The sequence below is a fragment of the Hyalella azteca genome, unplaced genomic scaffold (assembly GCF_000764305.2).
Source record: "Hyalella azteca isolate HAZT.00-mixed unplaced genomic scaffold, Hazt_2.0.2 contig339, whole genome shotgun sequence".
In the NCBI taxonomy this organism is placed as follows: domain Eukaryota; kingdom Metazoa; phylum Arthropoda; class Malacostraca; order Amphipoda; family Hyalellidae; genus Hyalella; species Hyalella azteca.
In genome coordinates, this window is record NW_025930692.1 from 58,538 (window position 1) to 74,256 (window position 15,719).

At 37.1% G+C, this 15,719-nt stretch overlaps 1 long non-coding RNA gene across 1 annotated transcript; it reads right to left on the reverse strand.

The window, feature by feature from the left end:
* Positions 1–12,148: 12,148 nt before the first annotated feature.
* On the reverse strand, positions 12,149–15,719 carry LOC125177571. The gene is made up of 3 exons (XR_007156572.1): positions 15,708–15,719; positions 15,037–15,307; positions 12,149–12,442 (listed from the first exon to the last, which is right to left on the reverse strand). It is a non-coding gene; the product is annotated as an uncharacterized LOC125177571 (long non-coding RNA).

Genomic DNA, 15,719 nt, shown 5'->3' on the forward strand with positions numbered 1-15,719 from the left:
ACTGACTGAGACCCTGCCCTGCATGTTATACTTGCTGTATCTATCTTATCGCTCGATCTTATCTATCAGTGATTCATATGCGCGGTCAAACAAACAAATTTATTTATTTTACATTAATTAGTCACTACTTGATGTGGCACGATATTATATGTTTTGATTTCGTGTAAAGTTCACTGCTTCAACGCAGAGAATCTTACGCTAACCCACCGTTTTGTTGAATGTATCCCTGTTTTTTCGGCTCCCTTCTCTATTGATCTTATTTTCAAGGAGAAGTATAATGTTCAATATACTATTTCAAAGTCTGAATGAATATTGGTCAAATTATAATAAGTAATAATTTTCCATTGCATTAATTGTCACTTCAACTGATATTTTTTTATGATCTAAGGTAAATTAGCCTTGAAATTAAGATCACATTAATTTTATATTTTAGTTTGAATGCCATTATCACTTGATTGAATGGATTTACCAATAACTATTCGTTATGTTTAACTGAGCCACACTGGAGTGCATAAAAATCACCCACTAATCTCTACAAATCTTATTCGGTAGATAATGTCACTGTGCAAGAAAGTTCATAGATAAAATGATTACCCATGTGTCAGCATAGATAAGAACACATCTCCTAGTTAAAGGCTGACCTAAACTTGGCTATAACATTTTCGTGTTTTACAGGTAATAATATAATACAGTGCATTCTATTGACCGTACGTTAGACCCCAAGGTAACTTTTGATGTTCTATATTTATGCAGGCACGGCCGTGTAAGATTTTTTGGAGACGAGAACATACGATTGAAAATCAAAATTTTATGTCAATTTGAAAATGATTAAATCTATCATGGTTCTAAATACCGATAAATAAATACCATAAGTCAATTACGGAAAAACCATATTGGAAATACCCAATTTCGCCCACAGAGAACGTGCTGTTGCGTCGGGGAATTTAAGATGAAAGATAGAGTGCTATGCAATGAGAGTCATGATTTATATGAAGGTCATTAGGCGACTTTTGGCACAACAATCTCTAAATCTGAACTATTTACAGCAAGAGTTTGCTTTGGATTCGTTCAGTGGTGTCAGGTATAAGGAACTGTTGGAAAAATGGCTTGGCCGTCTGCGCCTGCTACGTCATCAAAATCAGAAGTCAATTCTCTCTCTCAAGGCCGCACTCATTAGCTTGAATTTGATCCATTCGGATACATTTATCGAATTATATAAAATAGAGCCTCTTGTCTATGGATGTCCTCACTGAAATTTTGCTCGACAATGTCCTGGAACTTACAAGCCAGAATCCCTTCAAAAACCACTTTAAGAAATTACTTCAAAAATGATTCAATGAGCCGCATCTCAATCGAAGGCCGCATCTGAAATCTCCCGAAAGTGAGTGTCGTGATATTCCATGCTGGTGCACACTTTTATCCCATTATGTATACATGGATTCATTTCTATCCAAACGAGTGTCTACAACCCTGCCATGCGGAATGACACTAGTAGAAGTTGAAATAATTTTAAATTCATTTTGTACAGGTTTCGCGTTAAATGATTTAGACTGTGTCGAGAAAGCTAAAATTATCGTGCTATATTCTATTGAAAATTGGCTTTGTTGGACATGGGAACTAAATAGTACACTAGAGACATGCTCAATTTTACTTTTAACAATGATCTGTTGTATATTATAAAGAATTCATTAGAATTTTTTTGGAGTTTTCTTTAGCCTGTTGTCCTTATTCCTGTAATATTTTAAGGAGTCTTTTCAACAGAGTGAAAAACTTACGGGACTATATATCATACAAACTAACGAAGAGGTTATTAGCTTTAATTGGAAAATTTTACATCAATCCTCGATACGACTGTGTACTCATGAAGCCGCAATTCACCTCATATCTACGTAAAATATTAGGTGCAATTGAACCGTAATCTGATAAGGTGGATATATGAGAAGTAAACGTTACCCCAAATTAACAACAGTTCCGGGAGTAATCATTGATTAAGCGAATGCCACTCATCGCTGCTGAATGTAATGCTCCATATTCCTGCGCTGATCTCTGATAACAGAAATCAGCTCACGGATACATCGGCACCTCAAATAGTGTGATAAGTTGGGTTAAAAAGCAGTGCATTACTAGATGAGTCATCATAGCATAGTGATTGAAAAACAATTATAGCAAAAATGAAATGTAATAGATACCTGCAATACACCTGAAGGCAAGGTCGTAAATTTAAGGAACTTAATCTTGGTTAGTATTAATTTTCAATCTCCTTTTCAGCCCAAATTTATATAAAAGTTATTTGAATTTGTAAAAATAATTAAATTAAATCTTATGAGCGTCCGCTGTGAATGTTCTTCGGTGCAAACTCATGTCGCATCATTCCATAATCCAAGAGTATGTAGTTAATGTAATTATTACATTATTATGTAAGACACACCCAAAATTTTAAGTTTTCCGTTCGTGTATATAGAATCAAACATTAAACTGTATTACAGATCCTCAAACCTTTAATCAATACAGTAGAATCAAACATTAAACTGTTCTGTAAAGGTCAAGTTAATAAAGCCAATAAACGACTTGGACTGATCAGACGCTCTTTCGAGTTGCTAGATGCAGAAGCGATGAAGCAGTTGTTTGTTGCTGTCGTGCGCCCGAACCTAGATTTGGAAACGTTGTGTAGTCACCGAAACTTGAAAAGGATAAAAATTTAATATATGTAGAGTGTTCAAAGACGTGCAACAAGGATAATTCCGGGCTTGAAAGGCAAGTATTATGAGGAAAGATTAAAGATTATGAAGCTGTCTAGCCTCAGTTATCGACGTCTGCGTGGGGACCTCATTGAAGTATACAAGTATACTCATGGCTTATACAAGGTCCCAGAAGAATTACTAGAATTTGAAACAAGAACCAAAACCAGGAGCCACGACTATAAACTAAAAAAACAGCGTTGGAACACATCCATGCGACAACATTTCTTCTCGCTTCGAGTCACCGACATGTGGAACAGCCTCCCTGATAGCATCGTTGAAGCTCCGAGTATGAACATCTTCAAGAACAGACTAGACGAAGCTATGCAGGAGCATATGTTCAGTCTTAAAATGCCTAGCAAATTACGGGCCAGGCAAAAAGTCCAGCAGCTATTCAATCAATCGTCAGTTATGGAAAGATCGGGTTCCAAGGCCAGATCCCTTGTGAATCAAGTCACGAAAAATTCGAGAATCGGCAACAGGTAATATGCCTATTTCTTCAGAGCCGACACTTCTATTCTATTCTATTACGTGGCAATTTACTGATAGATATTCCCAGGAAACTTCATCACTACTCAGAACGATTGATTCAACTCACGATAATAAAAGTAAACATGCTGTTGCACATTCTTTTTAATTGTGCATTTTGAAAATCCAGATAATAGGAACTCACCAGCTCGTAGACATTCTACAAAATATCAAAATTGAAATGCTTGCAAATTTCGACGTTGCAGTATTTTTTCCCTGGACGTATTTCCATCTTCCCGAACTATATGTTGCCGGCGCCGTGGGTGCGGGTGCGGTCAAATGGGCCCACTTTATTTCTCTGGCAACCGTATTGTAAAATTTGTAATTGGTTGGATAAAAGGATAAACGGCGGTATATATAAAGTATACTGGATTATGGGTTGCCAGTTCACAGCTGAGTGATTAAATGGTAAACAATGAGTTGAAAGAGGAAATTGAAAGAAATAGTAAATATTATGTATAGTATACCCAATTTCTGACGGCACTGACTTCTTATGGATTAATACAAAAAATTTTTGTTCCCGGATAAGGAAAGCATTATTGATTAGATATTAAAACGTAATGAAACTACCCACTAGAAATTTCTATTGTGTGAACTATGAATTACAGTGGGCCCAATAAATGTTAATTTGAGGGAGTTAACATGAGTAAACTAATCTAATAATGATTCTGTGCTGTATTTTGTGCAAAAATAATTTTCTAACATTTGAATAGCATTCTAACATAATAGTAACATTTGAAGTTTATATGCATTTATGCTCCTGTAATGACTTTAAAAATTTACTTTGCAAAACAACGTTGAAACAAACAAATGAGTTATTATGTAGTAAATGTTTTATTCTCTGTATAATTTTCTTACAGGAGATAATGGTTATCCCCTTGAGCCATTCCTGATAATACCATTTGCAAAACCTGCATTACCAGCTGAGGAAGACTTCAATAGATGCCACACCAGAACTAGAGCTATCATTGAACAAACTTTTAGAGTCCTGACGTCACAAAAAATTAAAATGAACATTATTCCCTGTCAAGTATAATTGAAGACTGGTCAACTTGAAAAAATAAATTCTGAACAACATAAGTGCAAGCAATAGGTATGAGCTATAGAATAATCATTAAAACTCCTGCCCAACTATAAAAACGATCATTTGTACATACTACCCATCTTAGCTATTTAATAAGAATGTATTTTTCCTGTCCCACTAGGATGAAACCTTCAAAATGAACCCCTTAAATGCGCCGAAATTAGTGCAGCCTTTTTGCCATACTTCATAACCAATGCATCAAGAAAAATATACCAAACCCGGCTGATGAACATGTAGAGGACTATGTAGAGCATCACGTTCAGGTTGAAGTGCATCAATTACTAGTTCAGAGTGAAGCAGGTAGAGGTCTCGAAAGACGACTCCACCGTGCATTGTTTGAAAATTTCTTCTATCATTAGAAGTAACAGACTAATATTGGATAAAACATCACAATCGACTCTTATTTTCCTTTTTCTGTTCTAACAAGGTATATTCTTCTTAGTACTATTTCTGTTCTAACAAGGCATGTTCATTCTTCAACATTCACGATTTACCTTATTTCTGTATTCCCTCTGAACTGATTTGAGAGGTCAGATTATTTCAACGCAGATAAAAATCTATAAAAAAATTTCCTAGACACCTTTACAAATTCCAAATAAACAAAAAAACAGTATCGCATGTGAAAATACGAAATACGTCTAACTTGCGGTGGCATGGGCCATGCAGCATTGGACACCTAGTCAATCAAGTACCGTAGGTTTGTTTACCTAGGTAATTACCAAATTGTTTATCAAATGCGTGCACTTTTGATAATGAAATTTAGAATTCATGCAATGAATTTCATCATGATGCAAGGAAATTAATAAACTACGCAAGCAATATATACTGAAATACTGTATATTTTTTGCTTCATAAAATATTCGAAAAACAGCTGTACAATCAAAAAATCCCATTTCAAAGAACAACCTCAAAATATCTATAGTTTATATACCACTCTGAGTCATAGAGCTGTGCCATGTTTCATAACAAATCTAGCAAATGAAAAAGAAATTGTTAGGAAAAGCATTGAATCTTTAACCCTTCATTTACAGACATACCATTATATAAAAAGATAATTTTTGAATTTTGTATTGATTAGTGGCATGTCTTTTTTGCTAATATTTTCCTTCTTGTTCCTTCCTCTGTTCCTTCTGTGAACAAGATAATAAGGAAAGAAGATCAATTGTACAGTATATGATAATTTTTCATAGAGCATGATACAGAGTAATGTTATGTATGGTACAACAGGCAGATGACTAACGGGCATAATAATGCAGGCTCAAACACAAATTGGGTGCCAAGAGGTGCACTTCTTAGAAGTGACTGTTATGCAGACTATGAGTGAACTTGTGTAGTGAAATGATGCAAAGAAGATTAAAAGTATCATCGGTCATTGATCCCCTATGGCGCCGATGATATAATTATAGTCTGATCCTATATGAGAGAATACTCTATCGATATCAACTAGACAGTTGATGTTTCCGGTCTGCAGGAAAAATTTGAAAACTACATGCGCAAAATTAACAAAACTCATAGTTCCTTTGGCACACTGATGACTGTATTGCTAATCACAATTGAAATAAGAGCTAGTCTTGAATGAAACTTCTAAAAAAAGCTGAGAGTAACATAGTTTGTGCTAAATTAATTACGAACTAAAAATCTTTGGTAAATATCAGGTCCATTCATGAATTTTCACGAGGCTCAGTAACTGCAAAAGCAATGACAAAATTCACCAAAGCTGCTGCTATGACTGAAAGTGATACTGCCATGCTTTTTGTATTAATTAGGATTTCCCTTCGCACACTTTACATTTCATGGGCCATTGTGTGAGCATTGCTGCGCCGTTTTCTTTTACGAGTTTCATGTGACTCAAGGGCCCTTCAAGTAGCAGGTTTGGTAGGGGTAGAAGTCACTTGTTGCACAGGGTCAAATGCCCACTTTGCTTTTTATGGTTCCAAGCTTGAGGGACTGTAGGTGTGATCCCCTTCTCAAGTGAAAATAAATCACATGAATTGGTGAACTTGGGATTACCTGTGACGTCAATACTTGTGGGACATGTAACAGTATTATGAAAATTTTCAGCCAGTTTCCCAGCCCAAGGTAAATCTTGGACTGATCCTTCCAAATGCACAATTTTGAGGTACAATTCATTGGCTGGCCTCTTCGAGCTGTTCTTTTCCAACTGGAAAAGCAAATCAACCGATATTAAGATCGTTTGAAAATTCCAATTCTTCTTATGCAGCACTTTTTTTCATCTTACAATTCATGTACAGAATCTGCGGTCAAATTCAAAAGGATAATCAATGAGCTCATGGTTTTTAGATAAATAGTTATACTCTGTATTATCACTCAAGTTGATAATCAAGTGATTAACTTTGAAATTGTACGTCTTAAGAACTTGTTATTGTACGTCTTAAGATTAACTTTGAAATTGTACGAAGTCTTAATCCAAACATGGCAATTCTTGACAGAAGAGATAGCATGACCTCCACCTAAATAATAAGATCAGAAGATACATGTCAAGCCAAAAACAAAAATGATTAAATTAACATCTCTCAACTAAGGTGTACTTGTAAGTGCTGAAATAAGGAAGCAGTGTCAATGACATGTATATTAGGGTAAAAAGTTTCTTTATGTTTATGTGGATCATTTCTTGTTTAACATAACTACTAAGTAGAAACCAAGCTGGAATATCAGGATTTTTCATGGGCGAAAAATATCATTAGGTGGTTTTTGGAAATCATTGGGAGAAAATGCAGTGTGGTATTTGATTTTAAGGAGCGAAATTGGGCAAGGGGCTATGAGCGCAAGTGAAATTCTGGGATGGCTTCTGAATTTTGAGCACAGGAATTCATTCTTACATGGCACCTGTCAGGTTCTTCATTTTTGGGTAGATATGGAAAACAATAGTGCTGTTTTTGCATAGAATAGCCAAAGAAATGTAGATTTATTGGCTTTTAACAAATTTAAACTGATTGAATTGGGTCCTGCTTTCAATTAAATCATCTTTCGTTTAAAAAGTGAACTTTTTTCAATTAATTTGACGAATAAGAAATGAAATTGAAGCTCTGCAATTTCTCTCTAGTATTTTGGGAATCCAAAATGAATAAATTTCTTTAAAATTGTTCATACATATATGAACATTATAAGTTGGCAATGGCAATGAGCATTATATCATGCATCAAATGCACTTACCTGTCAATAAACTGTATTGGTGCCACCTTCTTCTTTACGTGTTCTCAAATCAGAAAATTTCTAGCGCACTCCCGCCACATCTACTAACCATGGAGGCATAATTTACACTAACAGTCGCAGCTTGCCACTGTAACAGCTCAACCTTAGAGGTTATGTTTTCGTCAAAATTTCCTAGGAGAACCTCTTTACTTTCGGGAACTGCAGTTATAATAGCCATTACTTCTTCATCACTTAAATTTGGTCGGCTTCTGCTTTGCTGATCCATTGTTCAAACTTCAAATATGACAACCTATCCTTTAAAGTTAACTCAGCACACAGCTATTAATTCGTTTTGTTCTATTTTTATACGAAATTGACAACGATTTTAGCGTTTTGCTTTCACGTTCAAATCACTGACCGTTTGAGCTCCAACTGGATAACAGCTTAATTAAGATTATTGAATTAATGAACAATAAATGTAGAAAGAAGATGGCATAAGAATCATGATTATATATTATGATCTGTTAATTGAATTGAAAATTAGTGTTAAGTTTAGAAATTTTTATGAAAATTTAATGATAATAAATGAAAAAACTTCATCAACTATGACGGAATAAGTTTGAAAATAACACCTATAACGATGATCAATGACACATAGGTTGCCACTCAGCACAGCAGCTACTGCACATAACCCTATACTCATTAATATCAACCATAAAATACAGTAATTATTATCACTGGTCAGAATCACTAGTAGTGTTTGATTGCAATATATAGCATATATATTTCATCAATCATGCAACAAAGTTTTGTCATAGTTTTGTTAACTAAATAGATGGTTTGTTTTGCCTGTCACAACATATTACATGTTCTGGCAAAGTTGGCTAATTTAATAGTAACGAAATAAAGCAAGTATTTGCCTATTTGTTAAGCGAATAAACTATTTAACAGAACAAAACAACTTTTCAATGGTTGTAGCTGCATTGGGATACGACAAGTAATTTCCAAATCTGATTGATTCATGTATTAGCTGTCATGAATTATCATTCTCAGTCATGAACAAATTAGTTGTGGTCACAACTCGCAAGTCACAACACGTAGTTCGATATTGATACATGCTAGGCAGCCAGCCTCTCTCATAGGCTCATACTGAAGATTACACATCGATAGGTCATAATGTAAAAATCACAAAAATTTAGTAATTTGCTATTCAAAAAAGGTATTTACCGGAGCTAAATTTCTGCTCAGATATCTAAATTCCTATATTTGATCTAAAAATTGTGAAATCAGTAGACATTGATGCTCCACGTAATCAGACATAAGAGACATCAGACGCTAGATGTAATCTTCTTGTGCGTAGGTATAAGAAGCTACGCACATTTAGTGATGTTTTGAAAATACCTGCCCAGGACGGAGGTCGCTGTTTGGCATTCAACTGTTCGAAAGTATTTCCACCTTGACATTGAAAAATGATGCTCCTAAAATTTCAAATACAGTCGTTCAATTTCATTTGAACTAAAGAGTACATTAAAACCCCTAAAAATTATTTGACATCGTCTTACCACATTTTGTAAATTAATTGCCAGAAAGATTATTAAGAATAAACTTCCGCATTCTGAGATTTTAGGGTACGTTTCGAAAATTTTTACGAGAACTCCTTCCAAGAATTATAGTACGACATGTGCCATAATTTATTCTTCTGTTAATTACAAAATTTGTGGAGAAGAATAATAAAATTCTGACCACCGTTTAAATAACCAATCTGATTGAATTTGGTGGCCGGTGACAACAAATTTTTGAACAATATTTAAAGTTTATAACCTGCTACGAACTTCTTGATTTATTTCAGTAAATCAAACAGAAATTGTCAGAAAAGATTGATCATTAATTGTAGATGCCATTTGGGATTATATACTAATCATAACAATTAAAATACCTGTCTCTACGTTACAAGTCTCAAATAACTTATCTATTGCTTTTCTATTCTTCCGCAAGAAAGTTTTAGAACAAATGTATTCGCCAACGTATTAATATGAAGTACAGATCGTCAGCAAGGCAATGCTAGTTTCTCTCCCGCTTCTTTCAAAACCAACAGTTCAGCCCTTTTGATGGCCAGCTCTAAACCTGCCGCGAAACGGACATGGATTGAAAGCCGTTGCCTATATACGTATACAACGAAGTGAAATTACTGCCAATATGCGGCTGCTCCCTGTCACTTATTTTGCTGCTGCCCTGGCACGAATTCCTGCTTAAATGCTGCTGCTTAACTGCTCTCCAGCTGCGAGCGGCGTAGAATGCCTAACCGAATTTTAACTGGGATAGCGTCCTCAATACGAGTAACTGGCAATGAGAAAGCTGGGCCTACAGTATAAATTTTTTAAGCATATCCGTCTTTTTCCGTAATGTTTGAATGTCCATCTTCCATTACTCTCAGATACAAATGCTCACATATATTTCATTTCGGGTGGGACCTAAATTTTGCCCTTTATGAGCTCAATCCTCTAAAAAACATGAATTTGTTCCAGGTTATGTGCTAATTGGTTATGCGATCTAATCTTTTATCTGAAACAATGTTTCAATTAATCTGTTATACAATTACGAGACTAACTAACAACAATCATTATTTTGATGGGAGCAATTGCGATGTAACTGCGAGAAAAGTAATAAATTTTTTATTCAATAGGCACGATTGTTTATGTCTCTTCCAAATTTTCCCTAATTGTTAGATGACATGTCATTGACAGCTAGGATATTGGTTGTAGTGTTTTTTGGTTGATACGTGGTAGTGGTCGCTTCTTCATGGATGTGGGTAATTGAGACCTCTGGAGTCCCCTGGTTTGAACAGTTGTAATTATTACAGAGGAAGATGAGTGAGGAACCTCGGCAGCAAGCGCTGGGTGCACAGCTTCTTCGTGGTAAGATTCATTGGCGCTGCATTCATTGTTTTGGGCGACAGTTTGTTGAAATGTAGAAATAACTGGAGACATCTCATGACAATCTAGCACTGCGGTGGATGGTTTGGTGAAGACCCTTGCATTACGTTCTGCAATAGATGTTAGCACTTGAGCCGACTCTAGGCAATGGCTACTCTGAACTGAAACAAAATTTTGAGGTTGTGCAAATTCACATCTCTCAGACATAACATTGCCACCAGGTTCATCTTGAATTTCAGGTCCACAAGGTTGTCGGTCAGGCAGGTTCGCTGCTTGACTGGGTTCAGTGTGTGGAGGATTCACTGACTCATAAATTACAGCTGGCCGGCGGCTCTGTGAAATGAGACGACGTGATGATGGCGAATTGGCAAGTGGTTCTTGGTTCATTAGTGGGCTTGCCTCATCAATGGTGTCCCCAGTTCTGCTACTGGCAAGCAGTTCCCCAGAGTACGTGTTTTGGTATCCATCCTCAATGGAAGCCATACTGAGCTGTGATAGGAGGTCATCACACCCTGCCAGGTCGAACGTGATTCCTGAGATGACGAGAAATGTAAAATTACTGCTTTGTACTTCGAAATTAAGAAAAGATATAGACCAAGGGTATATCGATTTAATAAGTGAAAAAGAGTTCAAGATTATCACAACACTTCCAATGTTATATACCTTGTTATTCAATGTTATATACAATACCTTGCTCAAATTTTACAAAATAGTTCCTCGACTCAAAATAATGTTTAGAACATATCCGAATTGTAAGACGTTGATGAAACTATTGAAATTCCTTCTTATTCGTGTGAAACAAATTAACGATTGGGTATTGGAAAAACACGTATTGAGTCACCCACCTCGAGTTGCACTGACTGCAAGCTTGAGATAATAAATGAAAGCTATGACCAGAATGACCAGATTTTCCACTTTTTCCTGTGAAGGAGGAACCAAATTTAAGATTTAAGAATTGGACATAACAACGAGTCAAAATTTACGAATTGAAATGAACAAATTTTGCAGTGTTCATTTAATTTTCGATATATGTAAGTCTATTTTTCAGAACCTTGAGACTGGCGTTAGAAGTCCAGCTAAAACAATGTAGTTTCACACGACTTTCATTGAAGATATTTCGAGAAAAAACTACAGCTGTGCGAGTTAATTTACATATACTTCATCATGTCGATTTATTTCTGATTTACATCATCTACTCACGAGTGAATCCACCATGTGTGCTCTGTTCCTGCGCAGTTTTAAAATCACTTCCATCACATCAACTTCTGCAGAGGAAAACTCAGCCTTCAGTTGCAGGTTCCATAGCCCGAATAAAACTCCCGTACGTCCACTACCATTACTGCTCGCAGACATCAGTATCCCCGATCACAAGGATTTTATGTATGTGATTTTCAATTTCTCTTATCGCCTGACGAATCAAAAAATAGGAGCAAAAGCCTAACTCAAGCCTGACACATTAATTGAACAATCTTTCAATTGTATATTGATTTCAATTGACGAAGGGGCATAAAAATAACAACCTATTAATTAACAATATACAAGTTCTGGTGCAAAGATATAGGGAATTTTGTTACAAGTTAATTACCTGCAGTGGGCAACCACGTTACTCGGTCCCTCAGGCAGGCCTTCGCGAATTTTATGAAGAAAACCAACCAGAATGTTCCCTTACCCCCTACATTTTAATATAAATATCAATAAACTAATCCCTCTTACATCCCACGATGTCTCATTCAATGTGCTCAAGCAGCGTCTTACATTAAGGTGGGACTTGGCGTCAAGGACCCAACCTCAAACTGCGTGTAACAGGGTCAAATTTTCATTATTAGGACATCCTGGAGTCGAATTAACCTAACCTTAGTTTCCCCCAAATAGTTTGTCGAAGTAGACAAAACCATGTCCAAGAGCACGGTCATCCTTAAAAGGAAAGGGCCTGCAGTCCTAAACCCAGCCTCAAGTTCTATTACCATGTGGCCCTGCTATAAAAAAAATAACTTGGCACTCCAGACCTAACCCAATCAATGAACGCATGGAACTAAAACAAAGCTTAATATAAAGGAAAAGCTGGAGAGGTGACGGAATTACCTACGATGTCGGAATATACCGCGTTTACCCTACTTGCCTATTTGATACATCTGGCAAGGGTCATTTCTACTGAATTTTCAGTATATATAGTTCCAAGCCAGATTTTTACTCAGAAATGTCATTTACAATTACAAGTAGCCAACTAAGCCAAGTAGGTATATGTAATTTTCTAGTGTAAAATGGGCTCCATAGCATGATAGCCAATGGCCTTCATGCCCTTCACAAACTGCAATCTGCATCACTAGACATTAGGCATATTCAGGCAAAAGCCACTCATGAATGAAACAAAAATGTCCATGTTTGACGCTTGTCAATAAAGTGCTTGTCCTGTGGCCCTCACAGGCCCTGCAGCCTAGCTATTTTTTTGTAGAAATGAAGCAAAGTGTCCAAATTTCACATTTGGCACACACTTTTCGAAAATCACCTGCAAATCTGAAAATAGTCTTTCACAGTTCACCCTCTTCAATTATTTGAGAAATTCTACATTTGCAAAGAACAAGCTCCATCTTGATTGATCTCTGCAGTCTGAACACTTGACCAAAGATGTTTCACAAGAGCGGCGCACACACTCTCACCATTGCTAATCAGCTCAACTGGCACTGGCCGCCTGCCCGCCTCCACTGCCCGGCCCCCTTGACCCCTCAAGTGTTTCCAACTTTTTTCTCAGTGAGAATACCAGATTGCCTAGCTCAAAATACCAGAAATATGCCAAACATTATATTTTTTAAAAACAGACCTACTTATACCTTAGAATTTGATTAATCTATGTGTCAGAAAGATTGACTAAAAAATAAGTAATTTTAATCCTTGTTACGAAGTTTTGATAATCCGGCCCTTGCAGAAACTGGCGCACAGAGGATCGAACCCGCGCCTCTCTGCTCTAATCTCGGTATTCTGAACTGTAACCACTGGGCCACCCTGCAGTCCTTGTTAACAATTGGATTGGAGTTTTTTCATCAAGCCGTAATCTTGCGATTCCAAAAATGATGGGAAAGCTGTGGTCGCCCCGCTCTCAAGGCCATAATCTATATAATCTACGCCTACGCTGAGGAAAGTTCAAACTTCAGAGCTGGAACTTAATGCAGTCAATTTGCAGTAAGCCAGATAATACCTGATTTAGGCAAATATACCAGATCTAAATATTCATACCAGCCACCGTCTGAAAATACCAGATTTGTGAAATCTGGTATTGAAATATACCAGTTGGCAACGCTGGCCGCCTGTCGGCGAAGAAAAGCAAGCATGGTTGCTCCTCCCAGCCACGTATCGGCTGTCTACACATGCCACTGAAGCAGCTGAACCCCTATACACGAGGCTAGTAGTGTGGACAGTTCAAGCGGCAGAGGAACTGGCGGCTAGTACTGTCCCCGTGTACAGGCACCTTTTGAGTACATTACTCCTAATTCCCAAAGACTTCAATTTACGCAACAGCCGCTCATGTGGGACACTGTCGAATGCTTTGGCAAAATCGAGGTACACTGCATCGACTGGCTCCCTTTCGTCCAGCAGGCGGGTCCATTCATTCAAAGTAGACAAGAGGCTAGTGGTGCAGGATCTAAGGGCTATGAAGCCACGGTGACAGACCGAATCGACACTTCTCCGGACCCGTCGGCGGACTCATCAGTTGTAGACAGTCTGAATGGAGATTATTAAGTCAATTGATCGATCCCTCACAACAGATTCCATTACCTTGCAAACGACACTTTACAAACTCACAGGGCGATAGATGTCCGGGTAGATATATGGTCACCGTGTGATATATTCATTAATTTTTCTAATGTAAGTATTATATTCACTAGACTTGGAAGCTTTCAAAGACATATTGCTGGTACCTTGTCTTTCATCAGGCATAGCGGTTATAACTAATTTCCCGGCTTCCCCGAGTCGAGAATAAGGACTGCATTCGTAGAGAATAATCAATAATAATTCTTAAGCTAAGTCTCATACAGCATCTCGTTATCAACAAACCAGAATATCCCAGTGCCCCCTACATTTTAATATCAATATCAATAAACAACAATAAACAACAATAAACTACAATAAACTACAATAAACTAAATCATCTTACATCCCACGATGTCTCATACAATGTGCTCAAGCAGCGTCTACCATTAAGGTGGGACTTGGCGTCTGGGACCCAACGTCAAACTGCGTGTAACAGCGTCAGATTTTCATCACAAAAACAGCCTGAAGTCGAATTAACCTAACCATAGTTTCCCCCACATATTTTGTCGAGGTAGACAAAAGCATGTCCATGAGCACGGTCATCATTAAAAGGAAAAGGCCTGCTGTCCTAAACCCAACCTCAAGTTCTATTANTCATAATTTCACTATAAACAACAATCTGGAGTCCCTAACCTAACCATAGTATCCCCCAGATAGCTTATTGATGTTGACACCACCATGTTCAACAGCATGGTCATTCTTGCAAGGAAAATGCCTTTGCAGTCCTAAACCCACAACCTCAGGTTGTCTTATCGGGTCGGCCCTGCTAAAAAAAGAACTTGGCACACCTAACCTAACCCCAGATTCCATCAGCTATATATCTGGGCTGCATCAGAAGTCCTCAGTCATTAATTTCATTAAAATAGCACGGCGTCCAAAACCTAAGCTGTCTTAAACCTGGCAAGTCTACTTTGACAGCGGAAGGGACCCGAAAGTGTCCCACCGCGTTCACGATGTCTACCACACAATGTGCTTCCATTAGGTAGACGATGTATAACAAACAACATCAACATTGACTCAGCGTCATACTGCGTCAAACAAAGCATTCACTTTATTAAAGACATCTTTTATATCCCACCTAACCTTAATTTGCATCCTATATCTGCATCTCCTATCTAAGCAATTCAATAATGCAATCTCCGAGAGCAATACGTATTATGTGTCGGTGTCAAAATAACTCCTATTTAAATGTCACAATCGCAAATTAAACGTTCAATTTCAGTGCCTCGTCTAGTTACACTAGTGCTAGTCGATAGATGTCAAAACGCGCGTTCACTTTTAAAAGAAACTTCGCCATCTCCACCTAATCTTAATGTGTCATATTATGCTCCAATAGAGCAACATCCACAATCTTCAATGACCCTGCGTCAAAATAGTAACTCGCAATATACTAACAAAAATTCATGTATATATACCTCATCGCACCACTTAACGATTTCTCAAACAACGAATTCACTTTAAAACATCTTTGCTATC